The sequence below is a fragment of the Carettochelys insculpta genome, chromosome 8 (assembly GCF_033958435.1).
Source record: "Carettochelys insculpta isolate YL-2023 chromosome 8, ASM3395843v1, whole genome shotgun sequence".
In the NCBI taxonomy this organism is placed as follows: domain Eukaryota; kingdom Metazoa; phylum Chordata; order Testudines; family Carettochelyidae; genus Carettochelys; species Carettochelys insculpta.
This window is the reverse complement of record NC_134144.1, coordinates 10057355-10073924: the sequence shown is the minus strand read 5'-3', so window position 1 is coordinate 10073924 and position 16570 is coordinate 10057355. Positions and strand designations below refer to the sequence as shown.

Here is a 16570-nt window from a genome sequence, read left to right as displayed (position 1 = left end):
TTTTGCTGTGTAGACACTTGCAAAGTTATTTTGGAAGAGCAGCCATTATTGCAAAATAACTTTGCTGCGTAGATACACCCTAGCAGATTTTTCCAGGGACTTGAATGGAATTTGAATTGGGCCCTAACTTCATTATATCTTAAACTGCGGCATTATCTTGGCAAAAGATATATTCCATTTTTTTAAAAAACAAAATAAACCAGTCAACCCACCCACCCGTTGGTTGGCCAGAATCTCGTTTTCAATTCCTTGAGTTGACGAGACACAGATCTGACTCCTGCTCATGCAAGTGGCTATTCCTGTGCATAGACTGGCTGATATGCCTGGGCATGCATGAAAACAGGGGCATAATTGTCCCTGTAATGAAACTCCCAGTGCTTAAAATGCTGTTTAAGTAAAGCTGTCAGTCTGCCTACACACCACCCCATAACAGCACTCATATCTGCTCCTGCCCCGTGTCTTGTATCCCCACTTAGATGCACCTGCTTAGTTGATTATAAAGTAAAAATGCCATTTTGGTGCTGCAAGTGCGAGAGGCGACGCAGTCTCTTTAAATCGGTTAACATAAGAACATAACATAAGAACATAAAAACGGCCATACTGGGTCAGACCAAAGGTCCATCTAGCCCAGTATCCTGTCTGCCAACAGTAGCCAGTGCCAGGTGCCCCAGAGAAGGTGAACCGAAGACAATGGTCAAGGTCCTGCCATCCATCTCCCGCCTTCGACAAAAGGCTCGGCACCATACCTTACCCCTCGCTAACAGCCATCCATGGACCTGGCCTCCAAATATTTATCGAGCTCTTTTTTAACCTCTGTTAGAGTCCTGGCCTTCACAGCGTCCTCTGGTAAGGAGTTCTACAGGTGACTGTAACTGATTAGCCAGCTGGTACCCTGCAGGAGACGCGCTCTCTCTTCTACAATTCCCTTGCAGTCAGTGGGGCTGCAAAGGTTGGAAATCAATGCAGCGCCTGGTCCATTGTCTTCATTTTCCCTATTTGATATGACAAACCTGGTGCTGGGGGCCAAATGCAGCTCACGACCTCCCAGGTTTTACTCCAAGGCCATTAATATGTGAGAATGGACACTGCCAAAGTCCAAATCTTCCTTCCTTCCTTCTTTCCACATGGTCCCTTTCTCTCTAGGATTGCAAAGTAAGTGTGTGTGTGGGCGTACACACAGGCAAACACACACTTAACCACATCTCCTCAGAACAAGTGTGTGAATGCCCTTCTCCTATACAGCAGCTATGTCACTGTGCCCAACCCCCCTGCACAGCACAGCAATAAAAGGAGGGTAGATGCAGGAGGGAAGGTGCGTATGAGAGAGAACATAATAGTAAAACCAATTTTACTGTTAAATTTCAAAGGGGGAACAGTAAGCAGGGAGGGGAAGGGTTTTAATTCTGAAAAAAACTGCTACGAAGGCGCTTCTTTCAATGTCTCTCACTTTCTCACTGGGTTACAGCAGTTTTAAATACCAAATACAGTGCGACAGGTCTCTCCATGTAATGTACAGCCTGAACCTCTCTAGTCTGGCACTCTCTCCTCTGGCAACATCGGTAATGATTTTAGTTAGCCGGACAATCACTTATCATGGGAGTGGCCAAGTTTCCAGTGTTCCCATTAAGTTTGCTTGCAGCCCCCCGTCCTGGCTCTCAGGGTTCTGTGCTGTTATTTAGGTGTAATTAAATGTCTTCTAAGAGCGCAGTAAGCAGTGGAAGTGTTGGTAATGCTGCTAGACAATATTGACCGCCTGTGGTCCAGCAAATTCTCTCGTTCAGCCCTGGCTAGGTCCTGAGGGTGATGGATTAGAGAGGTTCAACCTGTATTTACCGCAGAGTATATTCAGCAAGTACTTGAGAAAGCTTTGAATACTTCATAGTGCCAAAAGTCTCAGGAAAGGCAATCAGGATAAGTCAGAAGAGGGTGAAGACCAAATTAATTGCTGGTGTAACTCAACTCACTGCAACAGTTACCCCAAGAACTGATTTGCCCCAGTTGGAAGAGCTTCTCTGTTAGGAGCCATTTACCAAACGTTATTGATTACAGGCGGGGCTCTGCTGCTCTCGAAGATAAAGTGGAAATCTGGCACTGAGAGGAGAGGAGATTGGGTTGGGATTTCTACCAGAGGTCAGCAATTCGAACCTTTTATCTTCAACTCAGGTCTGAAAAGCAGAATCCATAAAGAGATACATGGCAGTGTTCCTGTTAGAAAAGGAAACCTGCCATAAGGCTGCAGCAGGTGGAGAAATGCCAGAACATAGATGGGTCCATTAAACCAAGCAATCGCCGCCAACAGGTATTAAGGAACAAAAGGTAGAGCTCAGGGCGGGCTCGAGAAAACAACAACAAAAAAAGAAGAGGTAGGAGGATTTTCATTTCATATCATATTTCCCCTGTTGCTCAAATCTGGGCAGTTGCTGTTGTCAATCCTACGCTCCGCAGCCGTATGAGACTGGATAAAACAGAGCCCACGTATTTTAAGCTAATTGTGAGCACTCACCACACTGTACAGGTAACATTCCTCGACAGTAGGGGTGGGCCAATTGGGGAATGCACCCCCGGGGAGGTGATATTTCATAAGCGGGGGCACAGCACAATCAGCTGCTGAGTCTCCAGCTCATCCAGCTCATTAAAAATGTTGAAATATGTTACCATTTTTAGGTCTTCATATTCACATTTATACACCGATTCATAAAGTTTTTACATTCTACAGACTTCTTTCCTTCCATCTGCCAAAAGGATTTTTTTTTTTTCATATGAACATAACTAAAATGTCTATCGGTTTGTATTATGTTAGATGGGTTGCGGGGGCCCTGCTAATTGCATGGACAAAAATTGGGGCCCCACATAAAATGTTTGCTTACCCCTGCTCTACACATCTAAATCAGAGGACCTTAGAACACCAGCCCCTTAAGTCCTGCAACCCCTAGGAAAAACAGGCCAATGAAAGATGCCGCCATTTATATATGCAGTAATATTTATTGGGCTGCCCTAATTCTTTTCTTCTCAGTGTGTTCGGCCCAGTCAGTTTTGGGTGAGACTTTAAAAATAAAAGAAAACCTAAAGAAACTGATGGCTGGTGACAATGAGAAAACAGACTAAACCTAGCATAGCCCAGGTTGGAACAAGCTGGGCACATCCATGGTTAAATGGCTTAAATTGGTTAAAAGACATTTTCTGCTCAAAAAGCCATTAAAAGTTTTCATTTCCATCAGGCCCCAGAGCAAGAGCAAGGGGGTGCTTCCCTACTCCAGTCTCAGCTGTGGGCTCCGACGCTGCTGCCTCCCCCAAAAACTGTCCCCGAGTAGATCAAGGTCAATATTTACATGCTGCCTTCAGTCTCTGGCATAGAAAGTGGACGCTAAGAAACGACTCCCCATATTTTGGGCTCGTGCCTGAGGGTGGCACATGCAGCTTCTGAGGCTGCTGTTTGACAACAAGCATGTTGCTTTAAAAGCGGTATGTCATCGTAACAAATGGGGCGGGGGTACAATCACTGAGCGTGCTTGGTGGCAGGAGCAGAAATGCCTCGATTGAGATGGAGATGGTGAGGCAGAGTTTTTTTCTGCATGGCTGTGCATTTGCTGCATATGCTATGGAGTGCATGAGAGATGCTGGTGCTTATTCAACACTGGCAGATACAGACAGGCTAATGCACACTCTCCTGCCAACACGGAAAGATTTGCCTAATTAACATTAGTCAAGTGCTTTCAGGATGCAGAGAGCCCTATTTAGATCATTAGAGCCCAGCATTAATTCTGTTAGGCCCATCTAAAATACATGACTGGGCGGGGGCATACTACAGATCTGTTTGTGCTCCAGGGGTGCTTTCTCTCAGAGGTCCCTGATTTGGCTTTGCACGGAATATTTTCAGATTCTCTTCCGCCGTAACGTAAGTCACCTTCTGCCCTATGTCAGACAGCGCTCCTTTGTGCTGCCAGACAGCGTGCTTGCTTTCAGTCATCCATGTGGTATAACAGACAGGCAAACGAGCCTGTGACCTTTAACCTCCCATGTCCAAAAGGGCTCACTGACCCACAGACAAGAAAAGATTAGCTTCCCCCTGCCATGCCTCCATTTAGCCATGTTAAAAATGAGAGGGCGGGGGAATGAGAGAGATTTGCACAAGCATCTCTGTGCACAAAGGATAAGAACTAACTCGCTTGTCATTGTTGCTTTACTTTTCCCTTTTGTGGATAAAATTAAAAGCTTCCCTTAGCTACTGGTCTGGGAGGGGGAGTAATGGGGGAAACAGACTGGGGAGGGATGAATACCGTGTGTGCTTTTGTTTTAAGAGAGGACACGCGTGAATAAGAAGATACATGGTGAACTAGCAGCTGTATTGATGTCAATGGCAAAACTCCTGATGGGCCCGGTTTTCACTGAAAAGTAATAATACATGAGGAGCGACTGTGCACCCACCTGACCACCAAACACTGCAGCAATCAAAATATGCCAGTTGAAACGTATTTTGTGAAATCATGATGTTTAAGCTGAAGTAGTATTTGACCCTGATCCTGCAATAAGCTCTATACGGGAAGATCCTTGCTTTCCTTGTGTCCACATGCACATCGAGCTCTTTGCAACAGCTGAGCGTAAGTATCTTATCATTTCCCTCAATTCTTCTCTGTGAGACAATAAAGAAACTCTCTTCAAGTGTTGCTGAGTCAGCCAAAATATTTTACGTATGGCGGGGGATGGCAGGGGAGAAGAGGAAATAGACCCTTAATGACATGGACAGGTTGAACATCATTTAAATTTAAGAAAAATAATTAAGTCACTTTCATTTTTCAACATTATGTACGTAATGTAAAGGTACCTGTTTAAAAAACAAAATTAGAATACCTCTGTGACACTGTGTCCCCATATTTTTATAGAAATGGGTTTTGAATGGGTTATGAATATACCTAACTCAAATATGCTTTATATTAAACAGGCAAATAACAAAATTTTAAAGAGTTTATAGTTCCTGAATGTGTATATTCTATTTGTGTTGTGTGGGTGTAGTTCTTGTAAGTGAAGTTAGAAATAAAGTGTAAACCTGTTTTTTAAACTAGGTCTTCAAGTGAAAGCCATTATGGTACCTAATGGACTTAATGGTGCAGTGCTCAAGACAAGAATCTATGAATAGTCTTGGTACTCCTATAAATGTGAACTGTGGTTGGTCCTATAAAGACATGCAACCATGTCATTTGGTACTGCAATCCATTTTGAATTTGGTATTTTCCACATGGGTAGGGGGAATGTGACAAAAACTTCCTGCCATGGGGAAATTCCATCTTAGGAATGGAAAGCAAATGACAATGGTCTTCAGCTGGCTTCACAACTGCTCCCCATCCTGAGAGGACACATGAAAGCACCTGGAAACAAAAGTATTCTAACAACAGAGGTTCAGATGAACTGCTGGACCCAGGTCAGAAAGACCAGCTCTGGCCTTCATCTGAAAAAAATACTTTATCTGAAAGGAGAACTAGGCTGAGAAAATACGATTTGTAACAATTTCTCTTAGGCTGTGGCCACACTTGGCCAAAACTTCAAAATGGCCATGCTAATGGCCAAATCGAAGAATACTAATGAGGCATTGAATTGAATATTCAGTGCCTCATTAGCATTCGCATGCTGCTGGCCGTGGCACTCCAAAAGCGCTGCTTTCAAATGCACACGGCTCAGCCCAGCTACATGGGGGTCCTTTTGAAAAGGACCCTGCACATTTCAAAATCCCCTTATTCCTCTCAGCTGAGTTTTCGGAGAGTGTTTTCATAGTTCTCCTTCCAGCCTGTCTGCAGATCCCCTTTAGTTTCACACAGAGTAGCCCAGAATGGCTCATCACACCCAACAGCCATATCAGTGTCACTTAAACCCATGCACTCGAAGGTAAGATCACAGAATAAAACATTCTGATTGCTTTAGTGAACAGGAAGTAGCAAGAGAATCCAGATGGAGATGGGGTGATGTTGGGATTTCAATGGTGAATGGCTCCTGACCCACACTGCTCTGAGGAGATGTGCAAATCACGAGTTTGGATTTGCTCCCAGTTTGTCATAACAACAAAAGCCTGCTCTATTATAATAAGAAGCCTGATATGGCAATCAGATTTATACCTCTCTTATAATCGCTTCTATCCGAGAGTACTTTACAAAGTATATATACGTAGTGTACAGGGGTAGCAATAAGTCTGAATACCCAGCACTCTGCACAACAGGAAACACTGCTGGTCAAGGACACAAGGTCAAACCTTTATCTCTGTGAAAAATGCTAAGTGATCTTCAGCCTCAGCATGTTGCAGAAAGGATGCCAGATTTCAAGGACTCCTCCAAAAGACCCATCCCTGAATAATAATAAGCCTATCAGTGCCCAATGCCCCACCATTACCTACCTCTCATGGAGCATGGGCTTTTGGGAGCCCCAGGCTATCGAGAGACAGATTTGGACTAGTGCTAGATTCTTTGCTGGCTGCCCAGCCACAATTTCAGGCAAGAAACACAAGTTACAATGGCTCACACAGCTGAGCTGGAACAGTCTCTTGAAAAGACACACCCAGTGGAGGTCAAACTTACAGCCTGTGTGTCCTGAAACCAGTGTGCCTCTTTTTTTTTTTTTAAACCAACAAAAGTGAAACGGTTTTAAAGTCAATTTCAGCTTATTTTAAGGCTCTTTGACTCCTACATACGCTTCTAATTGACTTTTACTAAGAACAGGAAGATGACTTTTTTATTTAAATACACAAAGAACTAGTGGGTAGTAGATAGCATTTAACTCTTGCATCATTCTCTTCTGCCTATAGAAGAAAAGCTGTATTCACCACAGTTTCAGCACCAGCCAGAAAGATAGCTACCATCTCAAAAGTAACAGTACAAAGCAAAGGGACAGTAGGCAGACTGTGGTAGGAGACGGAAATACACAATGAAACAAAACATACTCTAATAAGCTTAGCCAAGAAAGATGCTCTGGGATTCTGATGTATGCTCAGAGCAGAAGGATTTAGTTTAAAGAACAGGACTGGAGACACAGGTGCCAGACAGCATGTAGGTTTTGCACTTATGCTCCATTAATTGCCAACATATCCTCCCCCACCGCAGACCCCTCGAGAGAACAGCAGAGCAGCAGGCCCAGACTGGTACCCAGCAGCAACACCAGCAGCAAAAGTAGCCAATTAGCTTCTACAATATGAGTGTGTGTTCCAAGGGGGGGGATGGAGTTGCCTAGCAACCAGGGAGCAGAAACAGCTGTGTAGTAGGCCCAGACTGGTACCCTGGCAATGACTGCCAGCCAATTAGCACACTGCATTTAATGCTGATGTGGTTTCTTAGTAACAGGCTGTACAAATCTGTCTGTTGCACTTTCCTCCTCCTCTCCTCATGTTTTCCCCCAGTCATGCTAGGCATTACTGTTGTCCTAATTACTGATTCTCTGCTGCTTCAAGCTGCCATTATTTTTGTCCCCAGAGAGACTGGAAGAACATGAAAAAGAATCTCCTCTAATAAGAGCTTTTAGTTTCAAATTCAGTTTAGCTCTAAAAGCTAAAGAGGAGAGATAAGGCGATCAAAACAAAACAAATATGAAAGGAGGGACCAAAATCTCAAAGATTTCAATTGATGGTGAAGGATGTTTTCAGGACCCACAATAGACATTTTTTTCCAGATTACACTGAGAAGCAAGTAATGAAAAGGGCTGTTTACAATATGCATCATCAATTTCCACAATGCACACCTCTGGGGCAAAGATCTATTGTTTATGGGCTTTTATTCTGTGCATGTAACATCTCTGAGAAATTCCAGACAACGTAGGAAGCCTTAACCATAATTACAGCTGGTGGGGAAAACAGTTAAATTTTTTTTATCAAAATTGTCCACCGTTTTAAATTCTTTTTTTGTTGTTGTTTTTCAGGTTTTGAAAAAGTGACATACTTTTGTTTGATATTTTTATTCATTTTTATCCCCTCACACCCCTGCCTGCTTTTTTCCCTTTTTGCCTCTGAAAAGTAGGGAGAAAAAAGAAAGGCGGGGATAAAGAAGATGAGAGAAAATGAAGAGCTCCCTCAAATTTCTCACTTTCCGTTTCTTTTTTAATCTGATTTTGAAAAAACACATAGACCATTTTTGAATGAACAAAAAACCTCTGGTTCCAAAAAAAAAAGCTCTACTATGATACCATGCTGTAGTCTTTTGTTACAGGGTACCGTGGAAGCCAATGTGGATGCGTTAATTCAACAGGCATGAACTATTGGCTGGTAAGTTTATATCAGGAACTGCATTATTTCATCTGGATTTTGGAAAACAGGCCTGGCTAAATCTCTTCCGTTCAAAGGGAGAGAAGAACACCAGCTCATAAATCATCTGGCATAATTAACTCCATCAAGTGTCGTTAACTACATTGTGATAAATAGGGACACAAATGCATGAAGAACATGTATCTTGACTTCGAAACGTTACCAGGTTATTGATCTTAAAATATGTGGGAAGAGGAGCATTATTTAGCTGGACCTGACCCAAAGGTCACAAAGTCAATGAAAAGACTGCCATTCGATGTATTCTCAACACTCAAAAGTGTTAACAAAATTGTATTCTTTATATTGTACCTTTGTAAAGAGCCTATCCAAACCAGTTTTCACCAGGTATGCTCAAAAGTCTGTCTTTTATACAAGACCTAGTTGCGCAATCAATACAGGGTGAATCTCTCTAATCTGGAACTCTCTCATCTGACAACATCCATAATCCAGCATGATTTTAGTTAGCCAGACAACCGCTTATCATGGGTGTGGCCAAGTTTCCCGTGGTCCCATAAAGTTTGTTTACAGCCACCAGTCCTGGCTCTCAGTGCTCTGTGCTGTTGTTTGGCTGTAATTTACCACTTCTCAGAGCTCAGTAAGCAGTGAAAGTATTGGTAATGTGCTAGACAATATTGGCCTCCCGTGGTCCGGCAAATTCTCTCATCCAGCACCTTAAGGTGCTGGATGAGAGGGGTTCAGCCTGTACTAACTTTCCAACCCCAGTCCTCACACTGTTACACTTTTTAAAAACTGTTTTCTAATAGGAAAGTATTTTCCTGCTCCTCCCCCCCCCAATACTCCTGCCACATTTTACAGAAAACAATTTTAGCAAAAACTTTAAAACAAAACAACCAACCAACCTCAGTGGGTAAAGGCCAGTCACCTGAAAAGGTGAATGTTTTGCAAACCGAAACGTGACTGAAAACCAATGAAAAGCTTATGCAAGCAGCCATAGCATCTACTGCTAGTTCAACATATACTATACTAAACAAAAATATACACTGTCAAGAATACATGAGCATTCAGATAAACTCATCCCTCTTTAAATAACATTTTGGCTCCAGAAGTTTCTAGTGCATTAGTAATTATGTATGGATATGGGAATTGGTCTACTAAGACTTCTTAGCTGTTCAGCTAGCTGAATGTGCTGCTTGTGTCAGAAATAAAGGAGCAGATGCTTCAGAGGAAGGTGTAAAATCCCTTGTTATGCTCCTAATTGCGTAATATTTTACCGTAGGGGGCTGTTCATTCTGTGCCCAGCTGGTGATCAGCTTTTATCCTGAAACACGAGCCCTTATAATGTTTCTCTTAGCTAGCGGAACTGCAGATGTTTTCCATTGCGGGCCCAGTCTTCAAATACAAGTTCAATAGTTAGCTGCCTACCTAAGGTTTAGCTATCTAAAGCAGTACATGAATGCCTAGCTCCAGATTTAGACAACCAAAGGTTAGGTCTACACAGAGAAGTTATTTAGAAATAACAGCTGTTATTTCAAAATAACTATCCTAGTGTCGACATAACACAACCGCTATTTCTAAATAATTCTGAAAGAATGGTAAGCTTGTTTCTAAATTGCTAAACCTCATTCTACAAGGAACAGCGCCTATTTTGAAACAGGTGCTGTTTAAACAGGGAATAGAGCCTATTTTGAAATAAGCCAAAATGCTCTGTTTCAAAATGGGCTCTTTGGCCGTGTCTACACATGCCCCAAACTTCGAAATGGCCATGCAAATGGCCATTTCGAAGTTTACTAATGAAGCGCTGAAATGCATATTCAGCGCTTCATTAGCATGCGGGCGGCAGCGGCGCTTCGAAATTGACGCGCCTTGCCGCCGCGCGGCGCGTCCAGACGGGGCTCCTTTTCGAAAGGGCCCCACCTACTTCGAAGTCCCCTTATTCCCATGAGCTCATGGGAATAAGGGGACTTCGAAGTAGGTGGCGTCCTTTCGAAAAGGAGCCCCGTCTGGACGCGCCGCGCGGCGGCAAGGCGCGTCAATTTCGAAGCGCCGCTGCCGCCCGCATGCTAATGAAGCGCTGAATATGCATTTCAGCGCTTCATTAGTAAACTTCGAAATGGCCATTTGCATGGCCATTTCGAAGTTTGGGGCACGTGTAGACGTAGCCTTTGAGTGTAGACGTCCTATTTTGAAATAGCTAAGTGAGGCAGAGTGGGTAGGATCGGGAGAGGCAGGGATGCAGTGAGGGGGCAGGGGTGCAGCCCCATTCCCAGCACTTGAGATGGGGATACACACAAGTTGAATGCCTGAGTGCTTGCAAGGGGGTGACAGACTGTGTGCGCTACATGCCAGGCTTCACCACGGGGGGACGGCGAGGAGGGGGCCACCTCTAGACAGCAGCAGGAGAGGTGTGAGCCACTGCCACCACGCAACCCCCTCAACAGCCACCTGCTGCATGCTTGAGTGGTACTCCTCCCTGCCCTGACCCAGCCAATGGGCGCTGTGCCTACAGGTGGGGGAAAAGGACAGCCCACAGCCCACTTCCATGGCAGTCTCTCGGACTAGTAGCTGGACGTGCTGGCTAAGCTGCTTCCCTGCAGGCCACACTGAGGCTAACATGGAGCAAGCCAGCCCCACTGTGGCTATGGACTGGACATTTGATGGCCCAGTCAGTGGTGCTGACAGGAGCCTCCAGGATTCCTTTTGACCAGGTGTTCTGCTCCAAAATTGGACACCTGGTCCCCCTTCTGCCAAAGGATGTCAGGATTTGATCCTACCAGAATGAACGTGTGTTTCAAAGAAGTCACTGGCTCAGGTCTACACTAGACCTTAAAATCGATCCTAGATACACAATTCTAGCTATGGCAATTGCCTAGCTGGAATCGACATTTCTATGATCAACTTATCTGGCCTTCCTCGCTGACGGAGGTTGATGGGAGAAACTCTCCCGTCAACCTTACTTATTCCTCATAAGATTGAGGAGTACAGGGGTTGACTGTTGACCCCAGATAGTCTGATTTTGCACATCCCCACCAGGTGAAATTGAACCCTGGAAGATCGACTCTGAACAGGCCGCTCTCCCGGTAAGCGTAGATGTGCCTTTCACTCTCTGAGCCACCATTTCTAATCCAGCTTAGGTCAGCAGTGACCAACAGATATTATTAGACAATGGTCCCAGAGAGATCTATGTGAAATGAGACAAGGGTCTCATTACAAGGGCTCAGTTTGCTTATGTAGTACCCAGAGGCACTGAGACCTCATCTGGGGTGAGTGAAGTCTCTGGCCTACAGCCTCAGCTGAGAGCCAGCTGGCCTTTAGCTCATGTGGTCGAGTGCCGGGCTTCAGACCCTATGCTTACAGGTTCCCTCCCTGGGGCCAGCAACCTGGGTCTGTCGGCGTTACACTTACTTGAGAAATATTGTCCACATAATTGTCACCTTTGTCCACTCTGCCTCAGGAGAGGCTAAGTACTGAGTGGGCGAGGAGATAGCTACCCAGGGACACTAGAGGTGACCTCATATCCTGAAGTAGTCTGGTATAGGACTTGGCATACTGATGCAGCTGGTCAGTAGATCCAGTTTTAAAACCTACATACTATCTGTTGGTAATTTAGGTTCATATAGACAGTCTCCTATGATTTAGTCCCTTTGAAGGGCTACAGACACAACCCCCACTGGCATAAGGAATAAGGCTTTGGCACTTTGAAAAGAGAAACGGTAAAACTTTCCCAAAACTAGCTGAACAATAAGCAGATTTAAGGAGAGAACAACCAGACTAGGCTCATTTAAATCAAGTTAGATGAACTCTAGATTACAAAAACGACACAAACAAAAAAAGCCCTGAAAGTTTAGCAATGCAATAGTACAGCCAACCACCTCAAAATACATATAACCAAGAGAGAATTTCTTCCTGCTACTCCTGTTGTCAGCGCTGAGAAGCTTGGGATGATCTGTGACCAAGGACTTTTTTTCAACCCTCCCACTTCTCATGTTGCTCAGCCCTGCAGATTATGTTCTAAACATTGCATAAAGCTGTGAATCTTTCTTTTGACACGGCAGTAATCCTGGGCCAAAGGCAGATGATCCTGCATCTTGATTTCTTCCATGCAGTCTAGGGCTACGTCTACACGTGAAGCCTACATCGAAATAGCTTATTTTGATGTAGCAACATCGAAATAGGGTATTTCGATGAATAACGTCTACACTTCCTCCAGGGCTGGCAACGTCGATGTTCAACTTCGACGTTGCGCGGCACCACATCAAAATAGGTGCTGCGAGGGAACGTCTACATGCCAAAGTAGCACACATTGAAATAAGGGTGCCAGGCACAGCTGCAGACAGGGTCACAGGGCGGACTCAACAGCAAGCCGCTCCCTTAAAGGGCCCCTCCCAGACACAGTTGCACTAAACAACACAAAATACACAGAGCCGACAACTGGTTGCAGACCCTGTGCCTGCAGCATGGATCCCCAGCTGCCGCAGCAGCAGCCAGAAACCCTGGGCTAAGGGCTGCTGCCCACAGTGACCATAGAGCCCCGCAGGGGCTCGAGAGAGAGCGTCTCTCAACCCCTCAGCTGATGGTCGCCATGGCAGACCCTGCTATTTCGAAGTTGCGGGACGCGCAATGACTACACGGTCCCTACTTCGACGTTGAACGTCGAAGTAGGGCGCTATTCCTATCCCCTCATGGGGTTAGCGACTTCGACGTCTCGCCGCCTAACGTTGAAGTTAACTTCGAAATAGCGCCCGGCGCGTGTAGCCGTGACGGGCGCTATTTCGAAGTTAGTGCCACTACTTCGAAGTAGCGTGCACATGTAGACACGGCTTATGTGGCTCTTCCAAATTCCTTTCTCCAGCTTGCTGTGCTTGGCTAGTTGTCTCTTTCTCTCTCTCCCTCTCTCTTCACTTGGCTGGTTTCTACCCACTTGCACAATCACATTAATACAATTTAGGTATAATGTCACACACTAATGCTATCACTGGTCTTGCTGTCTAATGCTATCAAATCATTTTACTTTGCTGGTTATTCCCTGACTTCCTCTTCCTTCCCTTTATCTCCCATTCCTTTTACCACTATTCCTTCTTTTCTCACCATTTCTAAATCCTACATTTTTCCTCTTCTATCCCCTATTCCGCAGAAACCTCTTCTTCACTTTAAATCCTCCTCTGAACCCTACCCCCACCTCAACTCATGCATCTGACGGAGCAGGTTTTTGCTCACAAAAGCTTATGCTCCAAAGTATCTGATAGTCTATAAGGTGCCACGGGACTTCTTGTTTTTGAAGATACAGACTAACTCGGCTACCTCTCTGATACTCTTCTCCAGTGTTATCTTAAGTCCCATCTCAAAACTTTTCGCCCTTCCTATTGTTAATGCTGCTTCTAATGATCTGATGTTTCCTTTTTCTTCCTCATGTAACTCTAACGATTCGTTCTCACACAGGACTCCCAGAGGTTGATTTGTTTGGAGTTGTTATTCTGAGCCAGTGCTTTGGATAACAAAGACATTATGTAGTGAAATATAAAATAGGAAGACAATGTGAGTCAGGCTTGAAGCCCTTAAGATACCTAGGGAAATAAAGCACTGGGAAGCTAGATTTTAGCAAAGCTTAATTTTAAACCGATTAAAATATCCCACAATCTCCAGAACATCGCCAAAGACATGCAAATGAGTTCCCAAGAAGGACCTATCATAGAATCCTAGGGCTGGAAGATACCTCAGGAGATCATCAAGTCCAGCCCCCTGCCTAAAGCAGGAGCAACCTTAACTACATCATCCCAGTCAGGGCTTTGTTAATCCGGGACTTAAAAACCTCTAGGGATGGAGATTCCACCACCTCTCTACGTAATCTATTCCAGTGCTTCATCACCCTCCTAGTGAAATAATTTTTCCTAATATCCAACCTACACCTCACCAACTGCACCTTGAGAACATTTCTCCTTTTTCTGCCATCTGTCTCTACTAAGAACAGCCTCTCTCCATCCTCTTTAGAGCCTCCACTCAGGTAGTTGAAGGATACTATCAAATCCTCCCTCACTCTTCTCTTCTGCAAACTAAATAATCCCAGATCCCTCAGCAGCTCCTCATAGCTCATGTGCTCCAGCCCCGTAATCATTTTCACTTCCCTCCGCTGGACCCTCTCTAAAGCATCCACACCCCTAACAGAGGGTCATCTTGAATATAATCCCCTATTTAAAGGCCTACCATGCAAGTCCATCTTTGGTGGTTAATTTTGGCCAGAAAGTCGTCATCCCATCATTATATTCCCTCCTTCAGCCCACATTAGTACAATGAAGTCTAATGCGCCAAGGCCCAACAGAAAACATAGCTCTGTCCCACTGGCTTTTTTCTTAAGGCTGAGCTAAAAATCTCTGGGTCTCCTGAAGAGACAAACTATCGTTTCTTGGGCCAATGATTGCTGGTGATTTGAGCATGAGTGAATTTCTTTAGGCTGGATAGTATCTGCAGCCAGCCCGACTCCATTTATTCCATGTAGATTCCACACCTGGCTTCCGCATTAGCTGCTTGGCTTTCCTTGACCACAGCTCACGTTTTCCTGCCATTCAAAGTTCTCTGTCACTTATGTTTTCCCACCCATTGCTTGGCTTCCCCCTTTTCAGTCTGCACAACCTCTGTTTTCATTTCCCTATTTACTCCATAGTCCCCAGTTCCTTCAGTTTTGTTCAGATTGTTCTGTCCCTTCCAAATTAAATTCTCTCCCATATGGATACAGGCATTCATAACTCTTCGAAGGCTGATGGTTTCATTGTGAAAATGTTGCATCAAGCAAACCCTATAATAAACTCCCAGATCTCTTACAGATGGAGCAGCAGAATAGAAGTTTGCATTGCACTTTGCCCCAATTCTGAACAATTCTCTAATCATTACTGCTGGTACAAACAGATTATAAAAGAAAAAAATCAGATCTAGCATTTTGCTGTCATTCTGGAGCATGCTCAGCTCAGTTTGTATCATGACACTCTAAAGAGAGACAGCCAAGTGTCCGGTCAGCCTTGCATCTGAGCACAAAGGAATGTAAGCCTTCCTCCCAACAACATGGCTTTAATTTTCATGGAAAAAAGTGCATTGGTCTGATCTGATACATTGTCTTCTCCTGCTCCATCACTCGGCCTGAGCCCCACAGTGAAAGCTCTTTGTAATGGCCATCCTGCGCTTTCTGCGCAGAGCCATTGGCAATGGGCTCTTCTATTACACATGAGCAAGCTACCAGCCAACGTAAAATATCTTGCAATCATCTCAGAGCCCCCGCTTGAACTACTGACTGAGCCAAATGGCTACATTATTCTCACGAGGGTTCCAAGCAGGCTCTATGTGAAACCAAGCACCAACTGAGATGAGTGCTCCTCATGTATAGTCTTGCGTTTGGGAGCTGAGAGGCGACAGCCTGAGCCATTTACAAATACATAGCCCAGAATTTCCCTGTCTGTGTTTTGGAGGTAATTTGAATCTCTCCTTGTATTAGAACCACTAGCGTTGCTATTCAGAGTGATCAGATCTAAGCTCCTGATCACATGCAGTGGTGGAAGGAGATCCTGTTACGATACACCAAAGGTCAAATCATGCCCAAGGCTTTTAAGCAGCTCTTAAAATGAAGTGGGGGATCCTGTTTGCTTGGCACAACAGAACTGTGTTTTAAAATTGCTCCAAGAGACAGCTATGATGTATCTCTGTTCACCACTAGGGATGTATCTGTAGTTGAGAAAGGACATTGGAGGAGAAAGTTCCATAGCTGGGACTTCTTCATGCTTTCAGAACTGCCTCTGTCATTAGTTTTTCCAAAAGCCAAGAAATAATCGGTGGTCTTATTCTGATACCTTTACTTTCCCTGACTAGCACGTTAATCCATGTGTAGACCCACTGAAGCCAACAGGATTGTTTGTGAGCTAGGACCTCTATTCCAAGGTATCAGAATCAAAGAATCATCAAACACTAGAACTGGAAGGGACATCAAGAGGTCACTGAGTCCAGTCCCCTGCCCTCATGGCAGAACCAAACACTGTCCAGACTATCCTTGATACGTGTCTGTCTAACCTGCTCTTAAATATCCCCAGTGATGGAGATTCCACAACCTCCCTAGGCAATTTATTCCAGTTTTAACCACCCTGACAGTTAGGATGTTTTTCCTAATGTCTAACCTAAAACTTCCTTGGTACAATTTAAGCCCATTGCACCTTGTCCTATCCTCAGAGACCACGGAGAACAATTTTTCTACACAAAAATAAGACTCTACAGTTTTGTAGTGTACAGATTCTACAGGACCATGGTGCAAAACACTTCTTACCACCTATAAACTATAAAACATTGAATATGCAGATGGGCCAA

The 16570-nt window shown here is 44.5% G+C and overlaps 1 protein-coding gene across 1 annotated transcript in view; it reads right to left on the bottom strand.

The window, feature by feature from the left end:
* KLF7 (KLF transcription factor 7) overlaps positions 1-16570 on the bottom strand; it is a 72059-nt gene that overhangs the window by 14239 nt on the left and 41250 nt on the right. The window lies entirely within an intron of this gene.